We start from the raw sequence: 22,085 nt of genomic DNA on the forward strand, positions 1-22,085 counted from the left end.
ATATCATTATGTTTATCTATTGTTGGAACATGTATCTGTATGCGTGATTCTCCACAAATGATATACATGTGTGTGTGAGAGTATGTATGTGTGGGGGTGTTAAATGTTTTGGGCATCTTTAGTTGGAAAATAATTGCTTTTATAAATACGTTTGATATTAAGTATGTAAAAATAATTCTAATATGTACATTCAAGAAAATGAAAAACGAATTTGTAGATTATTGATTTTAATATTAATTCTAAAGTAATTATAAGTGTTGTAATTGCTAATATTTTACGTGTATATATTTAGTACACAAAGACAAATCTAAGTTTAGCTGATTTGTAATTATTTATGTGAGTGGTATTAAGTGCATAAAGTTAAATCTTACCAATAATTAATTTTTACATAAGATTTAAATAATACGATATATGAATATTCTTTAAACGTTTTTTCTTTCAAATCGGAGAGCTGGCAAAACCGCTACATAAAGATGTTTTAATGGCATTTTTTCTTATACGCTCTGAGTTCAAATTCCATCAAGGTTCACTTTACTTTCGAGGCCGATTAAATAAGTACCAGTTGAACACTAGAGTCGATGTAATCGACTTCATCCTTCCCTCAAAATTGCTGGCAGTGTGCCAAAAGATTGAGACCAATATCCATTAAGCTTATTAATATGAGGATTCAATTGCTTTCATCTTAGAACCCAACCTCATAGATCACCAGGATAAGATACAGCGAAATTATTTGATGACGTACGCAACCAATAACTTGAAGCAATTATAAAAATAAATTAAATATATATAGCAATAACTAATACATTATTGGGATTATAATGATCCTCGATGTTTCTTGAGGGAAACGCTCACGTGATATTTATTAGGATTTTTTATGAGTACTAAAGAAATATAATTCAAAAAGAAGTGACTTATGAAGATAAAATACACATTCATAATGAGCGTTGTATAAATTGTAAGAATTATAATAATAGAATGTTTTCCTGAGAGCCTTGTTTTCAAATTTTCGCACAAGGCCAGTATTTTCGAGGGGAAGGGGTAAGTCACTTACATCGATCCCAGCACTCAACTGGTATTTATTTTAACGTCCCTGAAATGATGAAAGACAAAATTGACCTCCACCAGGATTTGTACTTAAAACATAGACGGAAGAAATACCACTAAGTTGCTTCCCTGGCATGCTAACAATTCTTATTTCTTTATTGCCCACAAGAGGATAAATATAGAGGGGACAAACAAGGACAGACAAAGGGATTAAGTCGATTACATCGACACCAGTGCATAACTGGTAATCTATTTATCGACCCCGAAAGGATGAAAGGCAAAGTCGACCTCGGTGGAATTTGAACTCAGAACATAACAGCAGACGAAATACCACTAAACATTTTGCCCGGCGTGCTAACAATTCAGCCAGCGTGCTCCCTTAATCTGACTGCATGTTAACAACATCTATATTACGGAGTTTTACAGAAACTAGAAACGTATTTCCAATGGCAAAAAAATAAAAATAACTGAGATAAAAATTACAATTCAATGCCGATAATTTGATATTAGAAATATAAATATTAATAGTACATAAAAGGGGTTTTCTAATAATAATGTTATCCCGTATACCTTCGTTTGCATATGAAAGGAAATGCACGGGAGTATGGTAATGACAGTAGCTTAACTCTTTCAAGATATGAATATACATTTTGATAGGCTTTCCTGGAATGAAGTTAAAAATTACATGTTCAGTTTAATGTTGTATGTCAGTAATGTCGGCGTATTTAATGAAAAACTTATGTGTTGTGAGTTACTGTTGAGATGTGGAGAAAATACATTAGCACAAATAGGGTTCGTGTGAATGTGCGGCAGTCTAGTGTAGAAGTACAGTTAAATTGTGTATGAAACAGAATCTAAAAAAGTTTTTTTAAGTATCTGTATTCCAATTAGCGATGTTTTTAGGGGATAAATTAATGGAGTGCAAAGACTTGAGGTTCGCAGATTATTCAGTTTCCTCACTGTCGATACTTCTAAGGAATGCGGTAGTATAGCTAATGGTGACTTTTAACATTGATATTACTAAACTTAATGTCTTCTGACTGGGCTGTTTTGAGGAAAATATCCTGTTCATAGGAAAGGATAATGTTAAAAAGTTAGCGCGAATTCGATGACTGGATATTAATATAAAAAAAAAATTTATTATTTGCACATCTACATAAAATTACAGCAATTGAATATACCCATACAAATCATATTAAATGTACTTTATTCTTTCTCCGCCGTCGCTGTATTTTCTGAAACTAATATTGGTAGGACAATTACCAATAACTGAGGCTTTCTTCCTAAAAACACAGATGATATCTATATTGATTCTAAGAAAGTTATACACCTATATTAACCTTCAAGCGCAATTGAAAATAATTAGTTAAATAATAATTGTCAGCTACATTATTTGTGTCTTGTAAGGCGGCAAGCTGGAAGAAACGTTAGCACGCTGGGAGAAATGCTTAGCAGTATTTCGTCTGTCTTTACGTTCCGAGTTCAAATCTTGGCGAGGTCGACTTTGCTTTCATCCTTTTGGGGTCGATAAATTAAGTACCAGTTGCGTACTGGGTATAGATCTAATCGACTGGGCCTTTCCCCACAAAATTTCTGGCCTTGTGCCTAGAGTAGAAAAGATTATTTGTGTCTTGTGAAGATAGTTTTATTATTATCTTCAAAATACTTTGAGGTTTATATCTTCCCTATCATGCGTACATATTTATTAATATCATCCTAATATTATTAGAACCACATTTTATACCTTAATAGCATCTTCTATTAATATTATGTCAGGTTCCCATCGACAAATATTTGATTAGGATTTGACAAGTTTAATAATTGTTTACCATTAGAAAAATTCACTCGCAAGTCTTCAAAACTAAATTATATCTAATTATAAATTGATAAATTTTAAAGCACTCATTAATATTGTCTTTTATCGTCGAAGTTACATCTTTCTGGCATTTCCATAGAATGAATATAAAACGGAATGCTAGATAACATACACGTTACATTACTGCTCAAAAAGCTAGGAATTTCCTACGGGAAAACTTTAAAAACAACATTAATTTGTCCACAAATTGATGGTTAATTATGGCTCAAGGCGGCGAAGCAGTAGAATCGTCAGGTATTTAAAGAGAATATCTTGCAATATTTCGTTCGACTTCCTGCTGTTTGTGTTTAACTCTGTCTGAATTAACTTTATTTTTCCTCTTTTCTCACATGATAAACATGTACAAATCCAGGACAAATGCTTAGAGGAATTACAATCACGTCTAAAACTAGATGCAGTAAGGTGTATGCTCTAGCGTTTTACATTCTGAGTTCAAATTACTGCCATGCCTACTTGAATCTGCGACATAATCCATTGAGTTACTTAACACAAAACCACATGATCTACTTGGTCGGGTTTTACCTGTTGCAAGCGTCCAGCCAAGGTCTCTAGGTTTAACTCTCTCTCCCTCCCTCTCTCTCTCTCTCTCTTTCTCTCCCATAAGTCTCACAGGTCATGCAAGGTTTCTCGATCAAAAGCGTCACATCCTGACTACAATGATTAAAATTTTCTTTTTAGTCTTTTAGTTTCTTGTAACTGATACATTCAATATAGTTTCTCCAATATTTTACCTTGGAGTTTCATTTCTTGTCTGTAGAACTTCTGAATTAGTCAAAATAGATATTTTTTTTCAAGATTTACTATACTTACTACGTTTTCTTTCATCGTTATTTAAATCTTATTATAATAAAAATTATATGCTCATATTGTCAGACACAGAAATATTAGCACTGCGTAAAATTTGTTATAAAATTATATGATAGTAGAATTAATATTTGTAAATAATTGCAAATACATAAGATATTCAAAAATTAAAGCTGAAATTAATAATTTATTAGAATTTCTTTCCTGATAGTTATTCACTTAAAACTTTACGTTTGATTACATAAGATGCACAGAAATAGCAGTTTTAATCGGACGTGAAAAACGTTATTAAAATTTTAAATTAATATATTTAATTTAATTGGTGTTTTATCTCTGTAAATAAAGATAAAAATGAAAGATCTTTATATGATTTTAATGCTTTTTTTATTTCGTATTCCTCCAAATTTGCAGTTTTCATTTATCATACATTTCATATGGAAACGTTTTAAATATAACGGCAGTATAAAGTTTCTTTGAGACATACAATAACATGTCATAATTTACGCATATTTAATTAATAACAAACAATTAATCAGAAAAAAAAAAACAGAACATTAACCAAACTCCATCGCCTATTATGACATTTATACACTCCCCGGCTAAAGCAAAGCACAGTCACTCTTCACTAAATAGTTTCTGTTAATATTTAAGCTATTTCATACGCATTATTATTAGTTTCCTTTTTGAATGTTCCTGTTATGAAGCAAACCGTTTCTTAATTTTATTTTAATACTCAAAAAGAAATAAAGATTCATAATTAAAAAAATTCAACTTAGCTTTCATATGGTTATTTAGTTCTACCCAGCATTTTCATTTATCATATATTTTCTAAAGTTTCTCTTTCTTTTCAGTACTCCGAAAAAAAAAAGACGAAGCAAAACATTTCTCATAACTAATTTAACCGTTTCAGCTTAAGGAATAGAGTATAATGTCTACCTCTCTACTTTTATCTATACACTTACAAGCAGATACACATATACATTGAATTGTTCTCTGTCAGTTTCGATGATAAAGATACTTAACTGCTCCTTGAGCTGAACTTAAGTGGCTGTGGCTTCCAGACACCAGCAAGCTTAAGTTAATTCTCGAACAGCATAACAATGACACAGTGCATCACAAGGCTGTAACCTTTTAAATTCTGGTACAATCTAATCGGAAGGCTTCTCTACAAATTCTCTCCATGCAAATTCATTCAAAAAGATTGAACCGAGTCGATTTTGTATATAGTATGTTTATAGTATATAGTATATGTTTATTGTATATAGTATGTTTATAGTATATAGTATATGTTTATTGTATATAGTATATAGTATGTTTTCCTAAATTCCACACAGTTGCGTATTATCAGATATTTCATGTTTGCTTATCGGTCACATAGATGCGCAAACAAATATATATACAGACACAAAGTCATAGAGATACACACAGAGACACAGACAATGGTAGATTAAAGATAACCCGCACATCTGATAACCGCAAATTCTGTTTTGTTTTTTTTTCACTGTACATTTACTTGTTTAAACGTGTACGTATAATTATCACTAGCACTAAATTGATGTAACGATTCAAGGCCTGCGACACATATTGTCATACAGATACTGCGCGGACGCTCATTCTTGCCTAAAATATATACTCACACACAAAAACTCATACACATATTCACACATATTTATATATTTTTATATATTCATACATACATATATGTGTGTGTATGTATGTATGAATGTATATATATATATATATATATATATATATATATATATATATATATATATATATATATATATATATATATATATTTATATGATTTCTGTATGCATATATAATATTTATATATACACACATAATGAAAATGTGACGCAGGTGGGCAAAAAGGAATATAAAGAAAAACATTTTAAAAACACACACATACATTATTAGGTGTCGCCCAAATAACATTTCTACACATCGCAGTCAATTTTGTTCCGTCTCTTGATATAAACAGCAAACGCACCAAGGATATAAACGAGCGATCATGGATGGACAAATTAAAGGAAATACGTACAACGAGGAGAAGTGATAAAGTCAATAGGCCGAATGATAAATAAACTTGATTTATAAGGAGGAGAAGGAAGATATAGGCAAAGACAGAAACAGATAATATAGAAAACAATAGCAGTGCAAATTCATATGCATAGAATATCTTTCGCACTAGACACAAAAGTAAGATCAGTTTTATGTCATAAAGCTAATACGAACGATAATGGTTCTATTGAACTTGATCAAACACGAAAGTTTAAAAAAATAATACAAAATCCTAAGGCAAATCAGGAGCTACAACTGAATGTCAAATCAAGGAGAAATCACGAGCTGGAAAAGAAGACGAACCGATCAATTCAGAATAGAATGAGTAACATGAGAAAGAGTAAGAAGGCTTCTGGGCAACTTCGAGGTGCCTTCGAGACGGGGGGAGACAGAAAAGGGTTCAGGCAGGTTCAGAGAATGTCTGGAAGAAAGGAGAGAGAGGGGGGGAGAAAAAGGGGCCTTGCAGAAATAATACACAGTGGGGGAAAGTAAAAAGAAGAGAGCAATAGATAAAAAGAAGATAAACGGATACGAAGAAGAAAGGAAATCAGAGAGATTAATTGATAGTAAGAACGATGTATGAGAGTATTGAATGTTACGTAAATAAGGAAAAGGAGTAACGTAATTATTAAGTATGAATCGGAGACAGAGAAAGCAACAGAGAGGTAAGGAGGAAGAGTGGAGAGAAGGATAGGTAGATAAAAACACAGATAAAGCGATTAAGCGTAATATAGATAGATAGATAGATAGATAGATAGATAGATAGATAGATAGATAGATAGATGAGATAGAGAGATAGATAGAGAGAGAGAGAGAGAGAGAGAGAGAGAGAGAATCGTAAGATAATGGCGAAATATAGTGTGCTTTTTAAACTCATAAACAATAAATATATGAAACCCGGACTGTCCAGAAGAGTGGTCAAGACAAAACAGAATCTTAAGATTTATAATCAGAAAGCAGGTCACGTGGTGCATTTTGCGAGGGGAGATCTAGAGACTGAAACTGCTGGTAGAAAGAAATACAGACTGATGGAGATAGGAAGACTTTCTACATATATTTAAATAATAATGGGAGCATAAACCAGAACATATCGCCATGTTTAATGAGTGTAACGTCTTGTGGGATTTTGTATCCGCTGCGATTTAGTGATTGATCCTCGGAGACTTGACATCGTAGTAGTTTATACAATGCTGAATGAAACCAGGTTCATACATATTGGCATACCTGGGGATGTACGACCGGATGATAAAGAAATGGAAAAGATGAGTAATACAAAAGCTGAAAGATAAGATTGCACGAATGTGAGTAATGAAGAAAGTAACTGTTAGCCTAGTTGTTGGGGCATTGGGGCCATTAGCAATCAGATCTGAGAAATGTATTGGAGAAATTGGGATTGACATGAGGATAGAATATGATCAGACAACTGCTTTGTTGAGGGCAGTGAATTATTTGATCGGTACTTGGATGTTCAACATCGTTGGGTAAGAAACTGTGAAACTCTAGACAGGAGGTTGTTGTCTACTCTTACAGAATTAACCGGAGCAAGTTATCTCGAGAGATCTGAGGTGTGAAATAACAATAAAAACAAGGACCTCATGATAAATGTTATTCTTTTTATTGTCGGAAAAACAGCCAACAACTGATGAAGGGTCGTTTTCTCGTGTTGCTTCTTTGTTTTCCGTTTGTTTCCTTTGCTCTTCACAAATAAAGTTCGTATTCCATGTTTTTTTGTATTTGTATTTCATGTTGTTTACTTTCTGTGGTGTCCTGTGCCCAAATATGCATGTATATACAAATATATGTATGTACCTCTTTCCTTTCCTGAGCGTCCAATAATACTATCCATATCACGTCCTCACTTTGTTGTTTTTTTGTATTTTTGTTATTGTTTTTTTTAACTATATATATATATATATATATATATATATATATATATATATATATATATATATATATATATATATATATATATATGAAACAATCAAAGAGGTCGACTTTATCTTTACCTTTTATCGTCTCGGGATGTGGTCAAAGTAATCAACTTAATCGCTTTCCCGAAATTGCCGGGCTTGTGCCACAATTTGAAACCATTATTATTATTATTATTATTAGTAGTAGTAGTAGTAGTAGTAGTAGTAGTAGTAGTAGTAGTAGTAGCAGTAGTAGTAGTAGTATTTTGTCCTTCTCACGAGTTTTGTTGGAGCTCCTGCAGTTTTGCATGCGTAGCGGGCTTACTAACTGTAGCCTAAGGTATCATGCTATTCGTTCTTTCCTAATTATTCTGGCCGTACCGAGGAGGCTAAACATTTGTAACAGTTCTGCAGGGAACACTAATCCAATTTCTTTTATATTCCTCTTGATGCCTTCTGACAATGTTCTCAAGGACACGACAACAATAATTGGCACTATCTTCACCTTCTTCATTTTCCATAACCAGGTTATTTCGTACTTAAGAAGGTTGTATTTATCTATCTATATTTTGGTGTCCTTCTTGAATATTCGTGAATTAAAGGGGCATGAACGTCAGCTATATAGCATATGTGATGCATCTTATCCACTACCACTAGGTCCGGTCTGTTATGCTCTAGCACATGATCTGTTTGGATTGGGAAATCCCAGAGGGTTTTGCTGGTCTCTGACTCAGCCACTCCCTGCGGTTTGTGCTCATACCACATCATGCCTCTCTCTAGGCCCCACTTTTAGCACAGTTTCCAATGTAGCACTTTCGTTACCTGGTCGAGTCGCCACAACTTGTAGTGGTTTTGGGCAATCTAGCCTATTCGTTCGTTATATGTGCAATGGTTTCATCCACTCTATTGCAGAAATACTTGCTCATTCCTTCGGTTGACCGCTTCAGTCCATGGCCAAAGCTTGGTTTTACGATGCCAGTTTAGTGCTCTCGGTCTCTTTTTTAGTGTTCTTTTCATCAGCCAATCCCGCCTTTTTTTTCTAGCAACTTCTTTTGTAGCTATATGGAATTGATTGTGTAGTCTCTTGTGTAATTCTTATTCATGTCCCTTTTGTACTTCTTCACTTGTTTTCCCTTTTTCTCCGCTCTCAGTACTCCCTCGTTCCTAACTGTCACAAGCAAGGTTTCTTTACTTTGGTTTAAGTATCTTATTAAGTCTCGAGTTAATATCCATGCAATCGTTCACATTTATCAGCCCCCGTCCTCCATTTGCTCTCTTCATGTATAAGCGATCAGGCTCCATGCATCGTTAGGAGCTTTGTTAATTTTCTGTCCATCTCCTTTAGCTCCTCCTCTGTTCACTTCAAGATTCCAGCGTCGTACCGAACTATTGCGACTGTGCGCGTGTTTATCGCCGAAATTATGTTTCTGGCATTTAGCTTTGAAGCCAGTATGTTTCTCCCTCCCCGCAGATACTCTCTTTTTTTCTGTTTTCCTTCAGGTTCTGGTGCTTGACTCCATTTGCCTTAAGTATTCCCAGTTATTTATAGCTGGATTCAGGTTGAATTGCCTTCACATTCCACCATTTGGCAACTATATGCTTTCTGTCTTGGCAAGCTTTCCTTGTCTCATCACCATCGTAGCACATTTTGAGAGTCCAAACTCCATCTTAACATTATTGGAGAAAATCTGCACAGACTGGACTAGACTGTCCAGTTGTACACCAGTTTTTGAGAATTACTTCAGGTCGTCCATGAATAGCAAGTGGTTTCATTATCACTTACCTCTTCCCAGATAATAGCCCAACGTTGTTTTATGCAGTATTTTATTCAAGGGGATCATTCCCAGCACGAATATCAGCGGGGACACACTGTCTCCGTGGAAGATTCCTCTCTTGATTTTCACCTCACTTAGTACTTGTTTCCTTACTGTCAATTCCGTTCTCCAGAATTTGATGCTATTCCATATAAGGTTTCTCATTGAGATCAATGAAATAAGGACAAGTCGAACATTGGGATCGATGTAATCTATGCATCCCTTCACCACTAAGTTTGCTGGCTTTGCGCCAAAATTGAAATCTGTTTGATAATTGTTGTTGTTTTTGCTACTGACATTGTCTTTTCAGTTGTTATATAGGTAAGGAAAGTTGTATGTATGAAGATGCGGTTATATGTAACTGTGCGTGTGCTTGAGCTTTTTTACTCTCTTATTTGTTTCAGTCATTTGACTGCAACCATGCTGGAGCACTGCCTTGAATAGAACAAATCGCCCCCAGGACTTATTCTTTGTAAGCCTAGTACTTATCCTATCCGTCCCTTTTGCCGAACAGTAACGTTACGGGGAGGTAAACGCACCAACTTCGATTCTCAATCGATGATGGGAGGACAAGCACAGACACACAAACATATATATATATATATATATATATATATATATATATATATATTTATGCGCCTTATTAATGTCTAGCCATGGGCCCGGTTTCCCGGTTTCTATCGCTTATGCATTCCTCCCCCCCCCCAGCTGGACGGGACGCCACTCCATCACAGAGTTACTCAAGAAACAGGAAGAAAGAGTGAGAGAAAGTTGGGATGAAAGAATACAACAGGGTTCGCCACCACCCTATGCAGGAGCCTCGTGGAGCTTTAGGTGTTTTCGCTCAATAAACACACACAACGCCCGGTCTGCGAATGGAAACTGCGATCCTCCGACCGCGAGTGCGCTGCCCTAGCCACTGGGAATTGCGCCTCCACATACACACACACACACACACACACATACATACATATATATATACGACAGGCTTCTTTCAGTTTCCGGCTACCAAATCCACTCTGGTTGGTCTGAGGTTGTAGTAGACTGAACCCGGAACCATGGGGTTTGTAAACAAGCTACTTGCCACACAGCCACTCCTGCGCCTGTTCGATTTCATTATCATTTATTTTAAATATACGCTGGCCTTTGGAAATATGCAATTATGCATGCTCTACTAACGCTTTCGTTAATTACCTAAAAAGTTCACCGTAGGAATACATTTCAGTGTTATATACTTTTTGATTCTATAGTCACAGAAATAACAGACTTAATAGTGCATATGGAATGTATCCATAAGTGAAGGTAATTACATTTTCATTGAAACTAATTAAGGGAGCAAACAATATAAAATTACTTCCTACAAAAGAAATTACTCTTTCTCTTTACTGCAGACAAAAGTTAAATATACACACACACAGACTTACGTATACGTGCCTGTATGTATGTATGTATGTAATTATATATATATATATATATATATATATATATATATATATATATATATATATATATATATATATATATATATATATATATATATATATATGTATATATATATATATATATATATATATATATATATATACACACGCATATACGCGTATACTTGTGGGTGTGTATGTAATCATCTATCAATATATATATATATACACACACATATATAAATATATATATGTACACTCAAATATAAATAGAAACGTACATGTATGTCTGAGTATGTATATATGGGTGTGTGAGCGACTGCACGCGTGTGTATGTGTGTGGTTGTAAGTAGGTAATGTTTACGTAAGCGCTCTGTAAAAATAGATTTATATTTCTCTATAACGTAGGTAATTAATCCCACCTGTTACAATTGCTAAGTGTTACTCTCTTTGAGTGAGAAATTTTTTTTTTTTTTTAAATGGAATAACACGTAAAGCAAAGATTAAACTGCTTCACAGTTTTTAGGTTATTTTTCTTCCATAAGCTCATCAATATATGTACCTATGTATGGCGGCGTGGTCCCAGGCGCGTTAGCACACCGGGCGAAATGCTTATTGGTATTTCGTCTGTCTTAACGTTCAGAGTTCAAATTCCGCCGAGGTCGACTTTGTCTTTTATCTTTTCAGGGTCGATAAATTCAGTACCAGTTGATTACTGGAGTCGTTCTAATCGATTTAATCCCCTCCCCCAAAAATTTCGGGCCTTGTGCCTAAAGTAGAAACGTTTATATGTGTTCATGTTTATTTAGTTATGAATATGTGTGTGTCTAATTGATTTTTTTCAGTGTGTTTGATTTCAGTGTGTGTGTATTTACGTTGTTAGTTGTGATATTTCATTCTTGTATCTATTTGTGTATTTATGCAAGTTTCTGAATAATCTTATTTTGTTTATTTATTTATGCACCCTTTTAAAGCCTAGCCAGGCTCATGGGCCCGGTTTCTATGGCGTATATGTTTCCCCCAGCTGGACGGGACGCCAGGCTATCGCAGCGTTACTCAAGCAACAGGAAGAAAGAGTGAGAGAAAGTTGAGGCGAAAGAGTACAACAGGCGTCGCCACAAGCCCCTCCCGGAGCCTCGTGGGGCTTTTGGTGTTTTCGCTCAATAAGCATTCACAACGCCCTAACCACTGGGCCATTGCCCTCCACGAATAATCTTATAAATGCATAGAAATTCTGAACCTTATTGTCTTATGTATAATTTCAATGCGTTCAATCTTGGTACTTCGGTCATCCTCTAGGAAAAGCTAACAATTTTTATAGAAGCTATTTATGCTAGAAATACTTTAACATCTTCCAAATTACCAATTGCAGATTCGAAATTATTGTAGGAGCAAAAATAAAAAAGTAAATACCGAAGTAAATTTTATTCAATGTACCACTGAATCTCCCAAAGGCTCACCGGCTTATGCGCACGCACGCACACACACTTAAATTTACTCACACACATACAAAACACAGACACATACACATATATACAGATATATGTATATATATATATATATATATATATATATATATATATATATATATATATATATATATATATATATATATATATATATATATATATATATATACATATATATATATATATATATATGGGAGAATATACAAATAATAACAACAGACGAGGACAGGTGGTGTAAATAACAAAAGTATATATTAGTATGACGCTCGGGAATACGGAAAGTCTTTGACGTTTCGAGCTACGCTCTTCAACAGAAAGAATACGGAGACAAGGAGAAAAACACGGAGAAAATAAATTGAATAGTGTTCAGTCAACGGTCAATCATATATATATATATATATATATATATATATATATATATATATATATATATATATATATATATATATATATATATATATATATATTCTTTTATTGCTTTACTTGTTTCATTAGAGTGAACTATCACACGTGTCAATCCACAGCGACTGCTTTTCTGGCTTCTGTGTTTGAGGAGTTGGTAGCCACTCCAAAATATATGCTTCCACAGTTTGGGTATGTGACGGTGTGACTTCACTTCCTCTATTCACACTTTGTTGTCTTCATGGGATATTTTCAAAAAGAGACCAATAGAATACGATCAGCAAAATGCAGCCTTATAAGTATGGCAACAGATAGAAACATAGAAATAAATGATCTCCCCTTGGCGGTCAGCTATCATACAGGCGACAATTCCTGAAAGTGTAAGTTAACTTTAGATGATTTTGGAAGTTTGAAATTTAAATCAACGAAGATGTATAGAGTATACGCATTTTTATATTTCCCCTATTCAGTATCTGTATGTGAAGCATCGAAAATAGTCAACATTTTAGAAATTCATCCAAGTTTACATATGTTTGATCAGTAAATCCCCTTTACGTTGGTACGGATTATGATGCCCCTGAAGAGAAATATTGCTACTGAACAAATCCTTTACCACAATTAAAATGAATCGCATTTAAAATGTTAATCAGTTTCTTCATATTGATTTTATTAAGTACGAGGAAATTTTTCTCCTTTCGTATTATCAGTCAACTTATTTTTTTTTCAAATGTTGTTTTTCTCTCTGCCTTTTTTACTTTGGGATTTTTTTTTTTTTTTTACTTTCTAAAATTAAAATTAAAATTCAAGAAATCTAAAGATTATATTTTCATTGAAATGAAATGTTAGAAATATCATGTATCGATATTTAGAGAGAAGTATGGTATATCAAGGTCACTATTGAAGAAAACTACTTATTGAAGTCAGTTAAAAGCGAGAATAAGAGAAACCTATGTGTTCCGTCAAATACGTGAGAAAAGCTCTTGTAGGGTTTTAAATTAAGATCGGGTGAAGATTTATAACTGGATATATCTTTAAAAATCAGGGTCACTAAAAGTTTCAGAAAATTGGTTGAAGTTTCTAAACGCAAATTTTTGCATGATAGATTATATCTGTTAAAATAAAAGTTATTGACACTATCAGATATAATTTTATATGTCCCTCTATTTTACAATCTTATTTTAGACCGAACTCTCAAAAGTCTTCTACAAACAAAATGTCCAGGCGTCTGTTGGCTTATGGATAGTGTATAGCTTACTAACTATCTAACTATGCACACACAGACACACACAAACACACACACACACACACACACACACACACACACACACACACACACACACACACACACACACACATATATATATAGCATTTCTTTATCTCGGCTAATACATTGCCTAAAACAAAACTTAATTCCATGTAATTTAAAATGGCCCATAGTTATCCATTCCAAACCGTATAACAACAAATGCGATCAATGAATCTTTTCTCTCATGCAATCCACCAATTGTCTTAATGAACGAAACAATCTAATTATGCAACACATTCTCAAAATAAAAATAATGGCGTCCGTCTTGCTACTCCCTAACTATGCCCCTGTTCCCACTTGCAGCTCTTCCATCTATTTATAACAATCAACTTTTTAATTACCCTTACATTTTTTATATTCTATATTTTTTCTTAACATCATGTTCTCCCTATACCTTCCTTTGCACTTGAGCATATGCAGGCGCCTACAAGATACTACAAAACACTACAGGATACTACAGGCGCACAAAAGCTACCTACAAAATAATACAGGCACACAGGAAAAAATACGTGCGTGTACGCTAATATAGGTTTATATAATTTTACTGCTGAGTGTTAAACTACCAACTTACTTTGAACTGAAATGTTGTCCTATTTCTGAATAATCTTATTTTGTTTATTTATTTATGCACCCTTTTAAAGCCTAGCCAGGCTCATGGGCCCGGTTTCTATGGCGTATATGTTCCCCCCAGCTGGACGGGACGCCAGGCTATCGCAGCGTTACTCAAGCAACAGGAAGAAAGAGTGAGAGAAAGTTGAGGCGAAAGAGTACAACAGGCGTCGCCACAAGCCCCTCCCTCTCTTCTCGTAAAAAATTCCCATTTACTTCCACTCCTGAAATTTATCGTTCTCTCCTGTTCCTGGTATTCTTCGCTTTATTTTTCTTTGACTCTGTTTCAAAGCATATACAGGAAGTCACTAAATAATTATTCATTTACAATTGACATAGTAAATAAACTCAGCCTATATTCGCAAAGACCTTCTCCGAGCAGCTTCAATCTTACCAAAAAGCATCTTTAATCTTCCTTCGCTTCTCTTCTTTATTTTTATTCTTTTTCTTAGAAACTTTTTACAATCCCATATATCATTTCTTCAAACCTACCTTTTCTTTTTTGTTCTCTTTCTCTGTGCTTTGAACCTATTTCCGATCAAATTTCCTGAAAGTTCACTTGTGTTCCCTTGACGACAATTTAACATTCTTTTAATCAATGTATTTTCGGCTTGGTGAATTGGTAGCGCAATACTTCTCATTGAGTAATTACTACTTCCAAGGTTCTGCTATTTAGAAAAAAATATGTAGCCTGGACTTTACCTGCTCCATTCCTAAAATTTAGATTTTTGTTCGCATGGATAGTGACACGAATTAGAAACCGTGAACTATAGAATAATGCTTTTCAGCTTATCGAACTTCGATACGGTAAAAAATTCATAACCTTCTGCGCCAATAAACCCCGATTGTTCACAAATTTGTTTTATATACCTTCTACAGACTATTCAAAGGCTACTTCATTCCTGCACATGGATTCTTGGATCTTACCTTTATATATATATATGGGGACATGTTATCTTACCTTTATATATATATATATATGAGGACATGTTATCCAGACGGGCAACAGTTTGCGCTGCTAGCGATTGATAATTCTGGTTAGAATTCATATGCCTCTGTACTACTGTTTATAGTTCGTTGGTTTAATCATTCTTAGTACTTTACAGTTCTGAAAATCCTTATAGAGACTTCATTCTTTTCAATATAGGAGAAGTAATTATTAGTTTAAAGAAAACAGTGAATATTCATTTTTTAAACATCGTGCAGTCATTTTAAGTTGACTGTACAATGATTTAAAAAAATGTATAATCTATGTGTATTATTTCTTTTCTTTAAACTATTAATTATGTGTGTGTATTTGTGTGTCTGAGTTATGTATGCATGTATGTGCGTTTCAATTATGCATTCTATATGATGGTATAGATAGATAGATAGATACATACATACATGCGTGCGTACATACATACATGCATGCATACATGCTTACATGCATACATACATACATACATACATACATACATACAAACATATCTATATCTCATGCTGACTGCATATAATTAAACACATACTTTGATATCTATCCATTTCACTCACTTCACTAGGAGTGAACCATGAACAGCGCCAGGTAACTCTAAATACCAAAGTGCTGACAATTGTTCTATACATTAAATATATACTCTAGCAAAAGAATGTATTCAAGACAAAATTGCAAAAATGGTAATAAGATACTTTATGTGTTTCAAATTGAATTGCTTTGAATCATTGACGAAAGCAAGATATCTGAGGCTGCAGATAAAGGTACCCTATGGAATTGTCAAGTAATAGCTATTTTATAACCCAGTCGCTTGGCTTGTTTACACAACATATTTCATTTGATGTTATGAACACTAGTCTTCGGGGAAAGTGCAACTTATCTCGGGTATTATTTTGTTGACCATAATTGTAAAAGTCAAATTATAGGCTGGTAAGTTACCCCTGCTTATGACAAACATTTTACGTAGAGTTTCAGCTAATTATTCATCCTCATAAATTTACATACCCTACAGAAACCTATGATGCGTTTTTTGATGGATGGATAATTCATACAAATGAATGAAGATACATATATTTTAGTAGCCCGTGAATAAATACATAGGTTTTTCAGTTTTACATATGAAGCAGGTGTTTCCGTATTATAGTTGCTTTTCCAAGACTATGTTAGACACCAGTTATCTATGTTAAATTTCCACCGACATGAATGAATTTCTTTCTGAAGGATGTTCAGTTTCGCGTTGAGACTAGGGCAGAAATATGAATTAACTATGACATGTGCAAAGAAGCGATTTCAATCGAATTTAAAGAACCTGAACTTTCCTTTACAGAAGCAAATATGGTAAGAAAATTGAAATGGCTGTTTTCTAGTGAATTCCATTTTCAATAAATGCGAATTATTTCCATTTGTGTTTGCATAGTTACACACACATACACACATACACACACATCGGTATTCATATATATATATCTGTATGTATTTATGTATGAAGGTATATATTTATGCTTTTATCTTATTCATGTTAGAAAAAATAATCTAAGTGGATGATATTTCAGCTTAGATCTCATACATTACAGCAAAATACCCACAATATATTTATTGAATATATCTGTATATTACTGTGTTTGAATGGTTTCTATTAATCTATACCTGAATATCGAACAGATACAGTATCGTCTTGAATATAAAATTATATTATATGTCTGTAAGTTTAGGTACAGATATGTATGTCAAATCATATTAGTTTACTTCGTGTACATATATATATATATATATATATATATATATATATATATATATTCACATTCACAAATGTAAATACATACACATGTGTATACGTATATATATATATATATATATATATATATATATATATATATATATATATATATGAATATTTATGTACATATACGTATGTGTATATATGAGTATATTTGAATATGTTATATATGTATGTATATATATATATATATATATATATATATATATATATATATATTTATATACATATATATATATATATATATATATATATATATATATTTATATATATATATATATATATATATATATATATATATATATATATATATATATGTGTGTGTGTGTGTGTGTGTGTGTGTGTGTGTGTATGTATGTATATATATATATATATATATATATATACACATTATTTTGTTTAAAAGAGTTCCAACACTGTCTGTTTTTAATGTTTTATTTATATTCCTGCAAAACCAATGTGGGATATAGAATATGGAATATACAATATATAATATAATATACAATATATAATATAAAATAAAAATGGATGGTACAATGAAATAAAGTATTGAATGTCTTATTGAATATATGGAATATGTCTTATTGAATAGATGAAATATTGAGTGTTTAATATAAAGGATTAAATATATAAAGGCGAATACGTATTTTCTATACCTTGTGGTATTTCATCATGGCCGGTATGACAGACTTTAACAGACTGTAATAGATTGGTTGGTTTTCTGTCTTTTATACCAATTCCTTTGGACAGCAGCAGTATGTGTTTGGCTATTTTTAGAATTGATGCCAAATTTATTTTAGAAATGATGACATTTGAGAAATTGTTTTGTGTTTGGGTTGTAGGGATAAGATTTTTAAACCCCAGTAGGTGTTTGGCTATTCTTAGAAATGATGCCAAATGTATTTTTAGAAATGATGACATTTGAGAGATTTTTTGTGTTTTAGTTATAGGGATAAGATTTTTAAACCCCAAGTAAGATAAATTTAATCATTGTTTGTTAAGAGTGGGTTTGAATTTCTTAATAAAGTCCTTTTCTTTGCATTTTCTCTCAATTTCATTCCGGTTGTAAAGTTTATGGAATGGAAATATAATATAAGTTTGATGACCACATATTGCCAGATGGTTACTCAGTGGTATTTGGCGGACTTCTGGGTTTTTAATCTGTTGTCGATGCACCCGTGAGCGTTCCGATAGTGCATTACCTGACTGGCCAACGTACAGTTCTTCACAATTAGGGCATTTGATGCAGTAGATTAGATTTCTACTTTTGCAATTCATGTTCGCATTGGTGAATATTTTCCCTGTTTTTGTGTTCATATATGGGCCGGTATGGATTGATCGGCATGTACCGCATCGGCTATCATTGCATTTGGATACAGTGAATGTTTGATTTTTGTTGCTGAGGTCAAACCTTGCCTTTGTTAATAGCTTTTTCAAGATTCTAGGTTGTCTCTTACTGAGAGTTATATTTTGATCTGTAATGATATTTCTCAATTCCTTACTTTGTGCAAGGATCGGTAAGTTCGCTTTGGCGATATTAAAGATGTTCTGGTGGCATGGATTTTGTGTCACTATAAATGGAATGATCTTTTCCTGTTTGTCTTTTCTTTGCGGTGTCCTCAGTTGTTGTATGGGTATTCTCGAAGCCCGCTGAATACCATTTTCTATGAGTCGTGACGGGTACTTTTGCTTCAGCAGAAATTCTTTCAGTTCCAAGTAACCCATCACCGAATTCGCATAAACGGGAGCAAAAACTCTACCTGGAAATAGAGGAGAGATATAACACCGAATTTAGGAAGTTTATAGAAAAAGCATGGAAGTGATACCTGGACGATTGCTTCATAATCTGGACCAAACCTCAAAGCATTGTGGTAGAATTTAACACCCTCCTGAACAAGCTACACCCATCCATCCAATTTACAAAGGAGATGAGCAGTAGCAAATTACCATTTTTAGATATTATGGTAATTAAAAAGAACACCGCCATTACCACAGATATATATTACAAACACACAGACACACACCAATACTTGAAATTTAAATCGTGCCATCCACCCCACACAAAACGCAACATACCATACTGCCTAGCCAGGAGAATATGTACTATTGTAGAGGATATAGAGACCAGAAATCAGCGCCTGATGGAACTGAAAGAATTTCTGCTGAAGCAAAAGTACCCGTCACGACTCAGCGGGCTTCGAGAATACCCATACAACAACTGAGGACATCTTTAATATCGCCAAAGCGAACTTACCGATCCTTGCACAAAGTAAGGAATTGAGAAATATCATTACAGATCAAAATATAACTCTCAGTAAGAGACAACCTAGAATCTTGAAAAAGCTATTAACAAAGGCAAGGTTTGACCTCAGCAACAAAAATCACACATTCACTGTATCCAAATGCAATGATAGCCGATGCGGTACATGCCGATCAATCCATACCGGCCCATATATGAACACAAAAACAGGGAAAATATTCACCAATGCGAACATGAACTGCAAAAGTAGAAATCTAATCTACTGCATCAAACGCCCTAATTGTGAAGAACTGTACGTTGGCCAGACAGGTAATGCACTATCGGAACGCTCACGGGTGCATCGACAACAGATTAAAAACCCAGAAGTCCGCCAAATACCACTGAGTAACCATCTGGCAACATGTGGTCATCAAACTTTTATTATATTTCCATTCCATAAACTTTACAACCGGAATGAAATTGAGAGAAAATGCAAAGAAAAGGACTTTATTAAGAAATTCAAACCCACTCTTAACAAACAATGATTAAATTTATCTTACTTGGGGTTTAAAGATCTTATCCCTATAACTAAAACACAAAAAATCTCTCAAGTGTCATCATTTCTAAAAATACATTTGTCATCATTTCTAAGAATAGCCAAACACCTACTGGGGTTTAAAAATCTTATCCCTACAACCCAAACACAAAACAATTTCTCAAATGTCATCATTTCTAAAAATAAATTTGGCATCAATTCTAAAAATAGCCAAACACATACTGCTGCTGTCCAAAGGAATTGGTATAAAAGACAGAAAACCAACCAATCTATTACAGTCTGTTAAAGTCTGTCATACCGGCCATGATGAAATACCACAAGGTATAGAAAATACGTATTCGCCTTTATATATTTAATCCTTTATATTGAACACTCAATATTTCATCTATTCAATAAGACATATTCTATATATTCAATAAGACATTCAATACTTTATTTCATTGTACCATCCATTTTTATTTTATATTATATATTGTATATTATATTATATATTGTATATTCCATATTCTATATCCCACATTGGTTTTGCAGGAATATAAATAAAACATAAAAAACAGACAGTGTTGGAACTCTTTTAAACAAAATAATATATTCCTCTATACACAATCATACAAAACCCCTTTTTTTGTATTTATTTTTACTTGCATATATATATATATATATATATATATATACATAGCTACACACACACACATACATGTATGTATGTATACATTAGCATAGATGCATACATATATGCGTGTGTATGTGTGTGTGTGTGTGTGTGAGTGTGTGGATGATTTCAAACTCTTTATTTCATAATTATATTTTCAATCTAATAAACAATTTCAGAGTAAAACAAACCGCATTACAAATTTCTTACGGATTCTTTTACTACAAATTGGTCACATCTGCGTGTGCGCACGCGCGAGTCTTTGTTTATATGCCTGTCTTTGTGTATGTGCATGTATGTGTGTATGTATGTATGTATGTATGCATATGCACACAAATACATACTTAAAGATAGATATATACATACATAAACTTTCATATGCGTATGTATGGATATATCCATATACGTATTTATATTCGTTTTCACTTTAGATACGGTGAATTTGAAATTCATATAATTTATTAGGTTTCTCTGTCTATAGTAAATATTGCATATGTAATAGCAGGTGAATATAACATTTGAATTGTATAGTGAAGATAATATGAGTAAATATTAATTTTAAATAATGCATTCATTTAAAATGTTTACTACATTTGCACCTAATACACCCAGTATGTGTGGTTTTCTTTCTTTGTGACACAACATTAACATTTCTACGAATACGGCGTCTAAAATATATTTTGCGAAAAGCAATATAAAATGAAATTTGCATACATTAGTTTTTGTTAGAAAGGAATGACACTGTGCATTAAAAAAACTAGTGAATTGCTTCGCCTGGATAGCGGGCGGTTTCCACTTGCATCACTCTACCAAGCTTCTGGAACATGAATATTTTATCATAGCTTCGAACCGGCGAAATCTTGTGAATAACAATGTATAGAGAGATTTTGGAAATATATCTGAGTGTGCGTTCATTTGTGCGTTTGTGTTTGAATAACATGTATACTTTAAGCGAACATAACATTACTTCCGTACAATACTTAAAGACCACGAATGCATTATCTATTATTGTTGCAGTCCGATCACGGAAACCGATAAAAGAATGTCTTAATTATTAAACTTGTAGAAAACTAACTTTGTTTTAAAATCATAAATGCAACATTTCGCAGTGGAAAAATACGGTGTTAATGATTATTAAAATATGTTTGCTTTACATAAATGAATATGTT

This window comes from Octopus bimaculoides, chromosome 3 (assembly GCF_046866305.1).
Source record: "Octopus bimaculoides isolate indiv1 chromosome 3, ASM4686630v1, whole genome shotgun sequence".
NCBI classification, from domain to species: Eukaryota; Metazoa; Mollusca; class Cephalopoda; order Octopoda; family Octopodidae; genus Octopus; species Octopus bimaculoides.